A 13,431-nucleotide genomic window follows, 5' to 3' on the forward strand; every position below is an offset into this window, starting at 1 on the left:
ATGCGTATGAACTGGGCATCTGAAGACTGAACTCCAGAGGTTTGGTTTTGGGATTCTTCTTGCAGAGGGGCAATTTGAGTGACAGAAGGCATGTCCCCACCAGTAGACGCAGAGGGCAGGATTCCCAGAGGTACGATGTAAATGGCTATTCGTAGCAATGAGTGTGCAGTGAGGAACTGATACTCACTAATCTAATGTTCGTCAGGATGTTGTTTGATCTTCTCCATAAGAAGAAAGGAGATGTAGAGGAGCTTTTCATAACCATTGGAAGGTGTGCTATAATTTTGGTTCTATTATGGAACGTATTGCTATCTCTGAAGGACATAATGGTTTTAGATCATTGTGTAGGGCTGGAGAATTGGGGCCGTGTCGAGCTAAGAGGTTAGTGATGTCCATATAAGAAAGGGCATAGGGCAGTAGTTATAATGAAGTGTGATGCAACAGTGTTTGGGGTGAAAGGACATTGATGTTTAGAGGAGAATAGAGCAATGCTTGGAGACCAGTAATCAAAAGGTACAGCAGAGCATTAGATCAGGATGCTTGGTGGTGGTGAGTTGATATGGGTAGGAAGGGCTGAGAATGGATGCCATGGAACCCCTAGCTGTTGCCCCTGCAACATTAGTGTGTATAATCCTCAGTAAAAGTTTCACTAGAGCAGGGTCTTCCTCTTATTTCTTCCTGCCTGCCTGACCTGGAAGCTACTACAAAGCTCATATAAAAGTGCTGTGAAAGGGGATGTTCTGGCTGTCTCATGTTTGTCATAAGAACTCTGTGAAGTTGCCATGGGATCCACAGACCCATGGCTTTAGCTTTGTGTAACACCATAAAATCATAGAAGTAGGTCTAAAGAAATCCATTTTTTTTTCAATCTTTCCTCATAGGTCATATGTTCTAGACCTTTTTTCATAATTTTTTTTTGCTCTCCTCTGGACTTTGTCCACAGCTTTCCTGAAATGTGGTGCTCAAAACTGGACGCAACTCTCCAGTTGAGGCCTAATCAGTCTGGAGTAGAGTGGAAGAATTCTTGTCATGTCTTACAACACTCCTGCTAATGCATCCCAGAATTACATTTTCTTTTTTTGCAACGATTACACTGTTGAGTCATTTAGCTTGTGATATGCAGTAACCCCTAGATCCCTTTCCACTTACTCCTTCCTAGGCAGTAATTTCCTATAGTGTATGTGTGCAACTCATTGTTCCTTCCTAAGTGGTGTACTTTGCATTTGTCCTTATTGAATTTCATCCCATTTTCTTCAGACCATTTCTTCAGTTTATCCAGATCATTTTGAATTTTAAATCTATTCACCAAAGCACTTGCAACTCCCCCCACCTTGGTATGTCCGCAAACTTTGTAAGTCTACTCTCTGCCATTATCTAAATCATTTAGAAAGATATTGAACAGAACCGGACCCAGGACCGATCCCACACATTATGCCTTTCCAGCTTGACTGTGAACCGCTGATAACTGTTAAATGGTTGGAAAACTGTTCCCAGAGATGCACCGACCTTACGGTAGAGCCATCTAGGGTTTAATTCATGGATACCGGAATCATCATGGATACTGGAACTAGCAGCATCTTTTTAACTGATTTACACAGCTGGTGCCACTTGGTGAAGAGCAAAAATGCCGGCTCCCTAAATATAGAAATCCACTGTGTTGGCTCTGTAAGTTTCCCTGATCTCTTTCTGGTTTGCCTACGTCATTTTTCTCACAGATATTTTCTGTTTAGCTTGCTGACTGAAATATGAGTATCCCTTCTATGCAATAAACAGCCTCATTCTCATCCTTAAAATTCTTTCTTAAAACTACTTTACTTTCCATTGTTAATCTTTGCTCCAGGTTTATCTACGCTTGCCCTCTGACATTTAAAAAAAGAAAATAAAGCAAGATACAAAACATGGAACAAATTATATGATCCGCTTCCTTTGTAAAATCAGCATTACCTTGCTTTTTTGTTCTCTCTCATTTAGATTATGAACTACTTGGGGCAGGAACCTTATTGTCAAACACAAGAAGTTTCAAATACATCTCTGATACTGTATGAGTAGTATTAAATTGCAACGTTCAAACTCCAGCAGAATTATTCAATGACATACCTTTCTCTCTACACTTCTGATTCTCCCTTCTCCCTGCTTCAAGTCCCTGTGACAAACATGTAATATATATATTTAAAATGCACACAGCATGATTTAATTGCCAGCATTTCCTGTTCTACTTTTGCATTTTAGGGGATTGAATGAATCTGAAGTTTAGATAGCTGGAATAACAGGAATTCCACATCTTCAGTTTTAAAAGCAAAAGCTGCCGGGAGAAATGTTACAGCAAACTTTACTAGGACAAAAGTAAGGCTCTTTTCCCCTCTACTGTGTCATTAGTATTTCTAAACTGTTCCAGCTTATGATCCTCTATTATTATTTAATAGTCAAAATATGAAGGGCCCTTGAAATTAAACTGCTTAAAGGCGTCAGTCAAAGGAGTGGCATTCCTCTCCCCCTCAGACATTTTTCAGAACAATAGCATAGTGTGGAAGTAAATTCTAAAGAAATGGTGAGTGAATCAGGAGGGCAACATCAGGGAGAGAAGACCATATTCTGAGCGTGAGCCACTGTTCCCCAAACTCCCAGCAATAACCTCTAGAAAACCAGCTCCAAGAGTTACTTTTCTGTAATATTTACTAAAAGCAATCAAAAGAAGAAAATTATTTTATAAACAATCCTTGAGTGAGGCAGCCACTGACAGACATACTTCTCTGTGAGTTAAAGGTTACACAGTTGTACTGTGCTGATGGTGATTCTTTGCTGTTTTTGTTAAAATTCTGATTTTTCTCTTGTCCTTTGCTCAAAGTGGCTTACCCGTGTTAGGGGTAGCATTGTTCTAAATGTCCCTTCCAGACCCTGATATTCAAATATAGAATTGAATATTCATTTAGTTTTTTTCTCTCTGCTTTAAATGTCAAATACATATATAGAATGAGATATATTATCATGAAAATAATTATTTGTGCGCAGTTAGCTTCAGGGCAGTTCAGCTACTACTCACATGTTCAGTAGCAGGGTACTGTTATGTAAGACATTAATATGTTATCTTGTCAGAGAGCCCTCTCTCCCATACCAGCCACTGACCATCTAATTAGTAACACACTAGCTTTTGCATTTTGCAGTGTTGTAGCCATGTTGGTTCCTTGGATTCAGGAGTTTGGTACAAAGACACAACAAGCACAATTAGGCCGCATTACCTACATTATAAATAGTCATATTGGCGTGCCCAATTACAATGCAGCTGTCACCCAAGTCAGGGTTGGATTAATTTTTTGTGGGCCTGGCACCAAACATATTTGTGGGTCCCCATGGGGCAAAGTGCAGAGGGACAGGATGGTCAGTCTCCAGAGTGAAGGGCGGGCTGGAGGCAATGAGGCATGGCACGGCGGGAGTGGCGTGGCGGGAGCAGCCCCGCTCTGCGCAGCCCAGCAGGAGGGCACTGTTTACAACCCTGCAGCTGCCAAACGCACGCTGGCCTGCCCAGTCCTGGGCTGCCAGCATGTCCCTTCACCTGGAGGGAAGGCCTGCACCCCTCCCCCCCTCCACCAAGTGCCCCACCCTTATGCCCAGTGCCCCCTTGCCCAGAGACCTCCACCACAGATCTCTATGCTGAGTTCCCACCCCTCCCAGAGACTTCCCCCACTGGCCTCCCACCACAATTGCACAGCACCCTGCACACTGCACTGCTTGCCCAGTGCTCCCCATCCATAGACCTGCGCACCATCTTCCTCACAGACCCACCATCACAGCTGCACAGCACTCCATGTTCCTGAGGGGGTTCTGCACCAAAAAATTAAAAATTCTGTGCACAGCATTTTAAAATTTATGCACATTTTATTTGTCAAATAAATGTGGAAGCTCCAACATGGCAGTTGCGAGCACAGGTCGCTGGCTGCATGGTGGTGGGAGATTACCCTGCAGCCTCCCCCCAGCCCACCCCGGGACAGGGACTCGGCAGTGAGGCTGCACCTGACCCTGACACAGTGCAAGGGCCAGGCCTGCCCCCCTGTGCTAGGCATAGCTGGTGTGGGTGAGCAGGCTCAGCCCGGCAGCAGGATCCCAGTGCAGAGGGACTTAGTGTGGGAGGGATCCAGGTGGGGGTAGGAGAGTTCTCTGTGGGGCAGTCTGGGTGCAGTGGCCCAGTGAGAGGTCTGGATACACAGAAGCTCATTGGGGGTTTCCAGGTGCAGGGGCAATGGGATTCTGCAGGGATCCAAGTGAAGGTGTTTCGGGCTCAGCAGGGGGGTCAAGGTGCAGGGTAGGTGGGGTTCATTTGGGTGGGGGTCCAGGTGCAGGTGGTTGGGGCTCAGTGGGGAGGGTGTAGGGGGGGTTCATTGGGGTGGTACAGATGCAAGGAAGGTAGGGCTTGTCAGGGTGAGGGATTGATGTGTCTGCTTAACAGGGGAGTCCCAGCTTCTGCCAAGGGGATGCTGCATGCTGGGCTCCAGTTTCCCTCCCTGTGCCACTTCCTGCAGCTGGTGAGTGCAGGGCAGGCACAACACCTGCTGCAGTCCCCGGGATGTGTAGCTCAGGGGAGGAGGCTTGTCCGCAGTTCCTCATCTGTAAAAATGGGAATAGCACTCTCCCACTTTACAGAACCATTGGGAGGATAAAATTCATAGCCGTTGTGAGGTGCTCAGATACTACTGTACTACTAGTCATAAAAGTCCAAGACGGAAAAGGGAGTCCCAGAAGCTGACTCCTACCCAAACAGAAAGAAAGAGTGATTTTTTTGGTGTAATGGAGGAGACAACTAAAAGAAGCAGCCAGGGTGTACTGGGACTGGAGAGCTTAAAGGCCAATACTTTTCTGCCCACCTGCAATACCCCTAGCCTCCATTCGCCTTGTGACTTCCTTGCGAAGTTGTGCCCAGCAGGTTGAGAAGCTTTGCTTCAAACCACACTACATTTTTAAAGATAGTTAAAAACTACAAGCAAAAGACAGCCAAGAGATGTGAGATAATAATATATTACAGGGGAGATTTTCAGAAGTGCCTAAGAGATTTAGAAGCACAAATCCTGTTGAGCTTTGAGTAGGACTGGAGATTTTAAAGTCTCTTCTACATTATATAACACCATTTATTGTGAGGGTTCCCAAGTGATTCACAAACTCAGAGGGTTGGCCAAGGCACTGGGGTGACACTGAATATGCTTCATTATGATTGCTAGCTCATTTACCCTTTCCTGTAAACTCCAAAATGGGATTGTTTGGAAATCTTGGTACAAAAGAAAAGACTATTGTACCCAGGGCAAGGTATTAGTGCATTATACAGCCCCTGCCCTGCCCACAGGCAGTTAGTGGCTGGATGTTACCAGATCATATCATCCCTACATTTACCCGGTACTCATTTAAAAGAGAATCTCATCCTCTTCCCTCACAGGGAAAAATGTCAAATGGGGGAAACTCAAACTAACTTTTAAAAAAGGTCACTGAAAAAATGCTCTGTGAATTTGTCATGCAGCGCTTGGAAGGCCCTGTTTTTCATTTGGGTTGTGGGAAGTCTACCACACTTCAACATTTAAAATTAGTTAATAATGGTTCCGCCCCAAAACACTATGTGAGGATTTAGTGAGGCAACCTAAATGGATGTTTTATCTGCCCTTGCCAGGCAGTACCATGTGTTCAAGTTATATTGTATTCAAAGGAAATAAGTTCTAAGGAGGCAAATTCTCATCCTTTATAGTCAATCATTTAGTCGCAGCTGGTGTAAAGGAGCCATAGCTCTATGAAACTACACCAATTGACACCAGCTCAGAGTCTCCCAAAGTGTAAATATGGAGAAGAAAAGGCCTGTGGAAGTAGGCTGCTTTGCTAATTGCATTGGCTCAGTCCCATCTTTCAACAGTAACTGCTTTGCTTTTCTGGCTCTGAGCCAGTGTTGTACTGACTGTTCTGGAGAAGAGATTAGAAGCTTAAAGTGGGTTAAAATAACGTGGGAATGGCTCCCCTATGATCATACATAATCATCAGTTCAAGAAAGTTAATTCTACAACTGTGAGCTCTGCAACTCCACAAAAGGATGGTAACAAACACCTGTAATCTTCAGTAAGCACTCAGGAGGCACAGAGTGCTCCTGAGTGCTCTATTAGTTTGAGAAAGAAGGCACAGAGTGCTCTATTAGTTGGACAGGCGGTAAAATCAGACTGAGACTGCTTGGATTTCTGGGGAAACCCTCCTCTAGTTCACACAGGGCAAACTGAGAGGCCCAGAATCGAGATTAGCATAGTCCCTCCCATACCCGTAAGACATCTCAATAGCATGGTCACTGCCATACTTGTAACACGATATCTATCCTTACAAGAACCAAGCTTGTGGAAACAGTTGTCACTTCAGCTCAGGTGTAATCTTTGGGCAGTGAGAAGTGCTGAAGCAGAGCTTTCTAGATGCTTGGGATCTTTGAACTAGGGAATTGTTGCTACCTAAGGTGGTGGTAGTAAAAACTAGCAATGCCTGAAAAATATGTATTGGCTGCTCCCAGAAACACTCTCATTGCTGAACAAGTTATATCCAGTATACTTGTGATTGCACCACTTCAGAGCAAGTCTTGACAACGTTTCTTCTTGCACCATTTTGCAAGGATGCTGTTAGTGAAGCCAGTGTGGATGGGAACCACGTGATGGACACTCAGCACCAAAGTTGTAATTACAATGGAAAGGCACTTGAAATACATGTCCATACAGACATTTTTTTCACCTGATGTTGACACGTGGCTTTAACATACCATTTCCAACAGTGTCCCAATTATTTTTTTTTCTAATACACCTTTACCCCAATATAACGCAACCCAATATAACACAAATTTGGGTATAAAGCGCTCGGGTGGGGGGGGCTGCGCACTCGGCGGATCAAAGCAAGTTCAGTATAACGCTGTTCCACCTATAACGTGGTAAGATTTTTTGACTCCCGAGGACAGCGTTATATCGGGGTAGAGGTTTGTATAGGAAGTTACAAGGGGTAAACAGTGATTTTCAGAAGAAAGCAGGCAGCCAGAGAACAGGATTTTCATCAAAGGTAGCTTCAGATTTAGAATCAGTCTTTGCTTTGAATTCCATTGTTTTGCTTTGTCAGTAGGTTAGATGATACGATAGAGCAGGGGTTGGCAACCTTTCAGAAATGGTGTGCCGCGTCTTCATTTATTCACTCTAATTTAAGGTTTTGCATGCCAGTAATACATTTTAACTTTTTTAGAAGGTCTCTTTCTATGAGTCTATAATATATAACTAAACTATTGTTGTATGTAAAGTAAATAAGGTTTTAAAAATGTTTAAGAAGCTTAATTTAAAATGAAATTAAAATGCAGAGCCCCCCAGCCCAGTGATCAGGAACTGGGCAGTGTGAGTGCCACTGAAAATCAGCTCGCGTGCCACCTTTCACACACATGCCATAGGTTACCTACCCCTGCCATAGAGGAAAGACACAGATATTAAGGCCAGAAAGGACATCTAGGTGAGCTCCTACATAACACAGGCCATAGGATTTCCCTGTATTAATTCCAGCCTCAAGTCTCATAGCTGTGATTGAGCTAGAGCCTATCTTTCAGAAAAACATGCCATTTTGATTTAAAAATTTCCAGTAATGGAGAATCTACCACAACCCTTGGTAAGATGGTCTAGTGATTGATTACTCTCACAATTAAACATTTGCACCTTATTTCCAGTCTGAATTTATGTAGCTTCAGCTTCTAGCCATTGGCTGTAATTGTACATTGTCTGATAGATTAAAGTAACCAACCTTTCAATTGTTTTCTTTATTCAGTACCTTATTATCACACTTGTTATCACTCAGTGGGAAAACGTACCCCCCTTTATGATCACTGCTATTTCTGTCCTTTTCCCTCTTCCTTCACCAGCCTCCTTTCTCTCTCTCTCTCTCTTTCTTTTTTTTCCAAGCAGTCTTTCCTGTGCATTACCTTTTCTGTAGCAATGCACAATTTCGCACCCAGCAAGTCTCACTTTCCATCCCCTTCTGCATCCCATCTGCTGAAAATGGCCAACAGCAAAATAGTTAATGGTGACCCTTTTAAAGCATAATTAGACTTGGGAAGTAGCAAGTCAAAATTAATGGTAGGACGGAAGAGTTCACTGTTTCAGGCTGTCTGTACATTTAGTTTACACTAAATTTATATTCAGAAGATTATCTTTGCAACCTGGATGTCTTGAAACTTGAAATTAAAACTTAGGTTCTGCAGAACCTGGTTGTCCTGCAGGCCATTTACACACATCTACGGTGCTAGACCAGGCCTGTGGAGGATGGGGGGGGGGGGGGGGGGGGGGGGGGGGGGGGGAGAGGGGGGCGGTTTGACACCCTTGCCATAGAAATAAAGCAATCTAATCATTCCTGATTATTCTTAAAACTGTAAACTCACTTTTTGAAAGTCTTTGAAAACCAAACATATCTGCTTTGTTTCTGCTGAGCTACAGCCTGGGAAGCTGAGTAAGAAATGTGTTGGGTGGAAGCTGGAAGATATTTAGTCATAAATGTTAGTTTCAGTGGATAGGTCTAAAGAAAAGTGTGCTGTTTCTTAGGGCGGTCGTATTGCTTCTTAATCACCAGATATGTTCAGTTAGAAGTAGTATGTTCTGGGCTGAGGGAGCGGCTGATGAAAGAACTATTGACCACTTCTGAGAGCTGTAGTTCAATGAAGCTGGTCCTGATTTGTTTTCCAACTACTTCTACAGAATGAGTTTTATAAAATTGCATGTGTTTCTTTCAGTAAATTTACCAAAACAAGCTATACATGTTAAAACACTTCTATACCACAATAACTTCATGCACACTAGGGAGTTGCACTGATCTAACTAGATCAGTTTTTCTACCAGTTTGGTTAAATCATTGCAAAAACTGTGTGTAAATGGACCTGCATATATGGAAATTTGCTCCATTAGCTGAGGAATTTTGTATCTAGTTGAGAAATGGTATAGTTCCAAAGTACCAAAGAAATGAAGGATACTCCTATCTTCTTATTATTTATAATCATGTTTATTATGGCAGTGTGTGAGGACCAACCAAGAACGGACCCCATTGTGCTGGGCTCTGCACACACTAGACCACTCACTGTCTGTTCCCCAAAGAGGTTACAGTTGAAATAGACCAGATAGACTCAGGGAGGGAAAAGGGGGTAGAACACCTAAGCAGCATGGAGAATGTGATGGTAGCAAACTATGTTAATTCCACAAATTTTTTTGATGAGTTTAGTAAGAAGTGAATTAGGTAAATTGAAAGAAAAGTGAAGGAAGAGGGAACACTGAAAGGGCACCGAGGGGTCAGGATAGGGGAGAAGGGGGGCAGATCCCCTTAAGTTAAGGTGAAAAGACTGTAGAGGAACAGGTGGGTTGGTGCAAACAGTCAGCAAAGGTCAGAGAAAGTCTAATCAAAACTACAGAAATTTCTCTGAACCTCCCTGCTTTTGCAGCTGCTCTTACTGGCTGGCTTCTGTGGCTGGCTTCTCCCAACATTTTCCCCGCCTACACATACATCCCCCAAAGCCAGGGGGAGGAAAGTAGGGAAGGCACCACCTGGGTCCTAGTGCTCCCAGAGTTTTGTGTGTGTGTGGGCGGGGGGTGTCTCTTGCATAGCTCTGAATGGGTGGGTAGAGGGGTGATGGGAAAGGGGTGGCCTTGTCTGGGGCCTATTTTACCCCCTCCCCCTGCCCCAATGCAGCAGTCCCTGTTTTGACCACTGCTCATATCAGCTGGAGTCTGTGGCTGATTCCTTTGTCCTCCTCCCAGCTGCTTAAAAGAAGCTGCCCAATGTGCTGGGGAGAGTGGAGGAATTGGTTTATGTGACTCAGGCATTTTGCAATAGAGGATTGGTCAGGAGGAATGGATTTGAAGGTTGATTGCAGAATTGCCAACCCCCAGCTTTTCAAAACTCAAGAGTCAAGCTCCCAACAATCACAAAATCAACTTAAAAATCACAAGAATTAACCAAAAAAAATTTTTTTTGTGAGGTTCTTTAAATTTGCCCTCTGGCTTCAGTCTTTCTCCACAGCCATGAAGGATAGAAACTTTTATTTTTCTTAATGAAAGCTGAAAGTCTCTCAGAATCACTTGTCTCAAAGAGCAGGAGCTTCAAGAGGGACACCAAATATCATAAGACTCAATAAAATCACATGAGTTGGCAGCAGTGTATGTGTGATGCTGCATACTGAGGCCGCACATAGTGGATTTGGGCCAAACTTCTCTCTTTGTGAGGGATTGTCTTTGTTAACGTAAATAACAAAACACAAACCTTAACCTAAACTTTCTGCTGAGTTTTGCTGCTGCTAGGGTTTTCCCCTGCAGGACATTAGTCCCTGTCCCAGAGGTATACTCCAGACTCTCTTATGTCTTGGGATGGAGGTAATAGGACCCATCTAGCAGTGTGAGTCAACAAAAATAGCTCTGCATCTTTGTCCAGGGCTGTAGCACCTGATGGTAAGGTTGTCTCAGCAGGAAAGCCCTGCATTCCTGGCTTGTTGCATTATTACTGCAGAGAGTGATCCAGGGGCTGCTGTGACTTGCTTGGGCCCCCTTAGGAATCTGCTCCAAGGTAGTTCCTGGTAGTGGTGACTGATAAATTCTGGGATATATCAGCAGAGTGGAAGCCAGCTGGTGTGACTTTTTTCAGACCAGCCATTAACTTCGTACTTATTTTCCCAAATACTTCGTTTAAGTATTGGTCAGATAGCAAAGTGGATTTGGGTATCTGTAGATTCCATGGCCAAAAAGGAACATTATGATTTTCTAGTCTGACCTTCTGTACAACACTGACAACTCCCCCAAAATAATTTCTGTTGAACAAGAGTATATCTTAAAAAAAGCAACCCAATCTTTATTTTAAAAATTGTCAGTGACAGAGAACCCACTATGACCTTTGATAAATTGTTCCAGTGGTTAATTATCTTCACTGTTAAAAATTTTACCTTTATTTCCTGTCTGAATTTGTCTAGCTTCAACTTCCAGCTACTGGACTGTGTTTATACCTTTGTCTGCTAGATTGAAGAGCCCATTATCAAATATTTGTTCCTCACGTAGGTACTTACAGACTGAGCAAGTCATCCCTTATCCTTCTCTTTGTTAAGCTAGGTGTGTCTTGAGCTGTCCTAGGAGAATATCTCCGTTCTCCTATTCCCTAACAGTAACAGCCTAAAATGCAAATAAAAGGAAGTTTAGAAGTAATGGAAATACGAATTTGGCAGAACTGGAGGTGGGGTCACATCCTTGAGGTCAGATAGAAAGCTATTGAAGGGAATACATTTAATGAAGTAGGTCAAATTAAAATGTAATAAATTAATGGGCATTGGAGATTGGAAAAAAAACAGTGAGGGTACAATCTATTTGATTTTGCAAGGGCCAATATAGGATTGTTTCCTACATTACATATTTATAGTATCATTATTTATTTACTTATCTGTTTGTATTAAAGTAGAACCTATGATATGCTAAGAGTTTCATAGATTCCAAGGGCCAAAGGGACCATAGTGATCATCTAATTTGATCTCCTGTGTAGCACAGGGCATAGAACTTCCCTGAAATAATTCCTAGAGCAGATCTTTTAGAAAAACATCCAATTTTGATTTTAAAATGGTTAGTGATGGAGAATCTACCACCACCTTTGGTAAATTGTTCCAGTGCTTAATTGCACTCACTGTTAAATACGTTATGCCTTATTTACAGTTTGAATTTCTCTCTGTCACACAGTTTTTGGTGCCACAGCTGTCAGTCAGGAGTGTGGGGGGAAAAAAACCCACATCCCTTATGTGACACTTCTGTGCTGGCAAAAATCACAGTGTGGATGCATCTATGCCTACAGAGTTCCTCTGTTGGCACTGTGAATATCATTGGGGAGACAACATTACTATGTTAGCAGAAAAACTCCTGTTGGTATGTGCTGCATCTACACTAAGGGACTCTGCAGGTGTAGCAGGCTGGATGAGATGACCTTTTGCAGTCCGTTCCAGCTCTTCTTTTCTGTATTATTTAATAATGATCAAAGGATGCTCAGAGCTTTGCTCACGCTACAGCTATTGCTGGGGCTGCAAGTGAAGCAATGGGACGTAGTTGTGGAGGTGATGCCCACTACTTCCTCCCTGTAGTGACACTTCAGTTTAAAAATTGCAAGGTATTACTCTAGAGCAGGGGTGGGCAAACTACAGCCCACGGGCCACATCCGGCCCACGGGACCGTCCTGCCTGGCCGTGAGCTCCTGGCCCAGGAGGCTTGCCCCTGGCCCCTCCCCTGCTGTCCCCACTCCCCCGCTCGCTCTGCTGCCAGCACAATGCTCTGGGCGGCAGTCCTGTGAGCTCTTGGGGCAGTGCAGCTGCAGAGCCCGACCTGACCTGGTGCTCTGTGATGCGTGGTGGCAGTGGTGGCATGGTCCAACTCCAGCTGGGCAGCGTGACTGTAGCACCATCAGCCACTGGTGCTCCAGGCAGCGCAGTAAGGGGGCACAGAATGGGGGGAGGGGGTTGGATAGAGGACAGGGGAGTTCGGGGTGGTGGTCAGTGGGCAGGGAAGTGGATAGGTGTTGGGGAGGGGAATAGGGGTTGAATGGGGGCAGGGATCCTGGGGGGCAGTCAGGAAGGAGGGGGGGTTGGATGGGGTGGCAAGGGGCAGTCAGGGGACAGGGAGAAGGGGTGGTTGGATGGGGCAAGGGTCCTGGGGGGGCCGTCAGGGAACGGGGGAGTGGGATGGGGCAGGAGTTGGGGTGGGGACAGATAGGAGGTGCGGGCCGGCCCTCCACCCCCTCCTCTAACTGGCTCTCCATACAATTTCCGAAACCCAATGTGGCCCTCAGGCCAAAAAGTTTGCCCTCCTGTGCTCTAGAGTAAGGGTAGGCCATTGGTTAGGGGACTTGCATAGGACTTGGGAGTTCTGGGTTCAGTTCCCTGCTCTGCCACAGACTTCCTGTGTGACCTTGGGCAAGTTACGTAGCCTCTCTTTGCTTAAGTTCCCCTGATCTCCTGGGTGTTGTGAAGATAAATACGTTAAAGATTGTAAGGTCCACAGATACTACAGTGATGGGGGCCACATAAATACCATAGGGAAATGTTTTCAACTCATAATCTAATATAAGTTTCTTCTTAACACAGTTGCCCAGGAGAGTCAGTTTTGAGATTTGAGGCCACCCCCCATTAAAAGTGGTCCCTTCCCATATGAAAGAGTTCAGTTGATTGTGCCTGTGTAGTGCTCATTAATGATGAGTTCGTGAACTTGTCTCTGTGGTGCTCCCTCTACTTATTTAGCCCTGGTTGCCTGTTTTTCCTCACACAATCTGGCCACTGTTAGCGTGAGAGTTTTCTTCTCTGTGACCTGGCACTTGGAACATCCTCCCTATATCTGTTTTCTGAGCCCTCCATCTCTTTGGGCATTTATTGCTCCACGAAAGGCTGTTTACCTCAAGGCAGGTCCT

The 13,431-nt window shown here is 44.4% G+C and overlaps 1 protein-coding gene across 4 annotated transcripts in view; it reads left to right on the top strand.

Annotated features, from left to right (window-relative positions):
* Positions 1-13,431, top strand: part of MYO1C (myosin IC) — a 146,164-nt gene that overhangs the window by 59,612 nt on the left and 73,121 nt on the right. The window lies entirely within an intron of this gene.

This window comes from Chelonoidis abingdonii, chromosome 20 (assembly GCF_003597395.2).
Source record: "Chelonoidis abingdonii isolate Lonesome George chromosome 20, CheloAbing_2.0, whole genome shotgun sequence".
NCBI classification, from domain to species: Eukaryota; Metazoa; Chordata; order Testudines; family Testudinidae; genus Chelonoidis; species Chelonoidis abingdonii.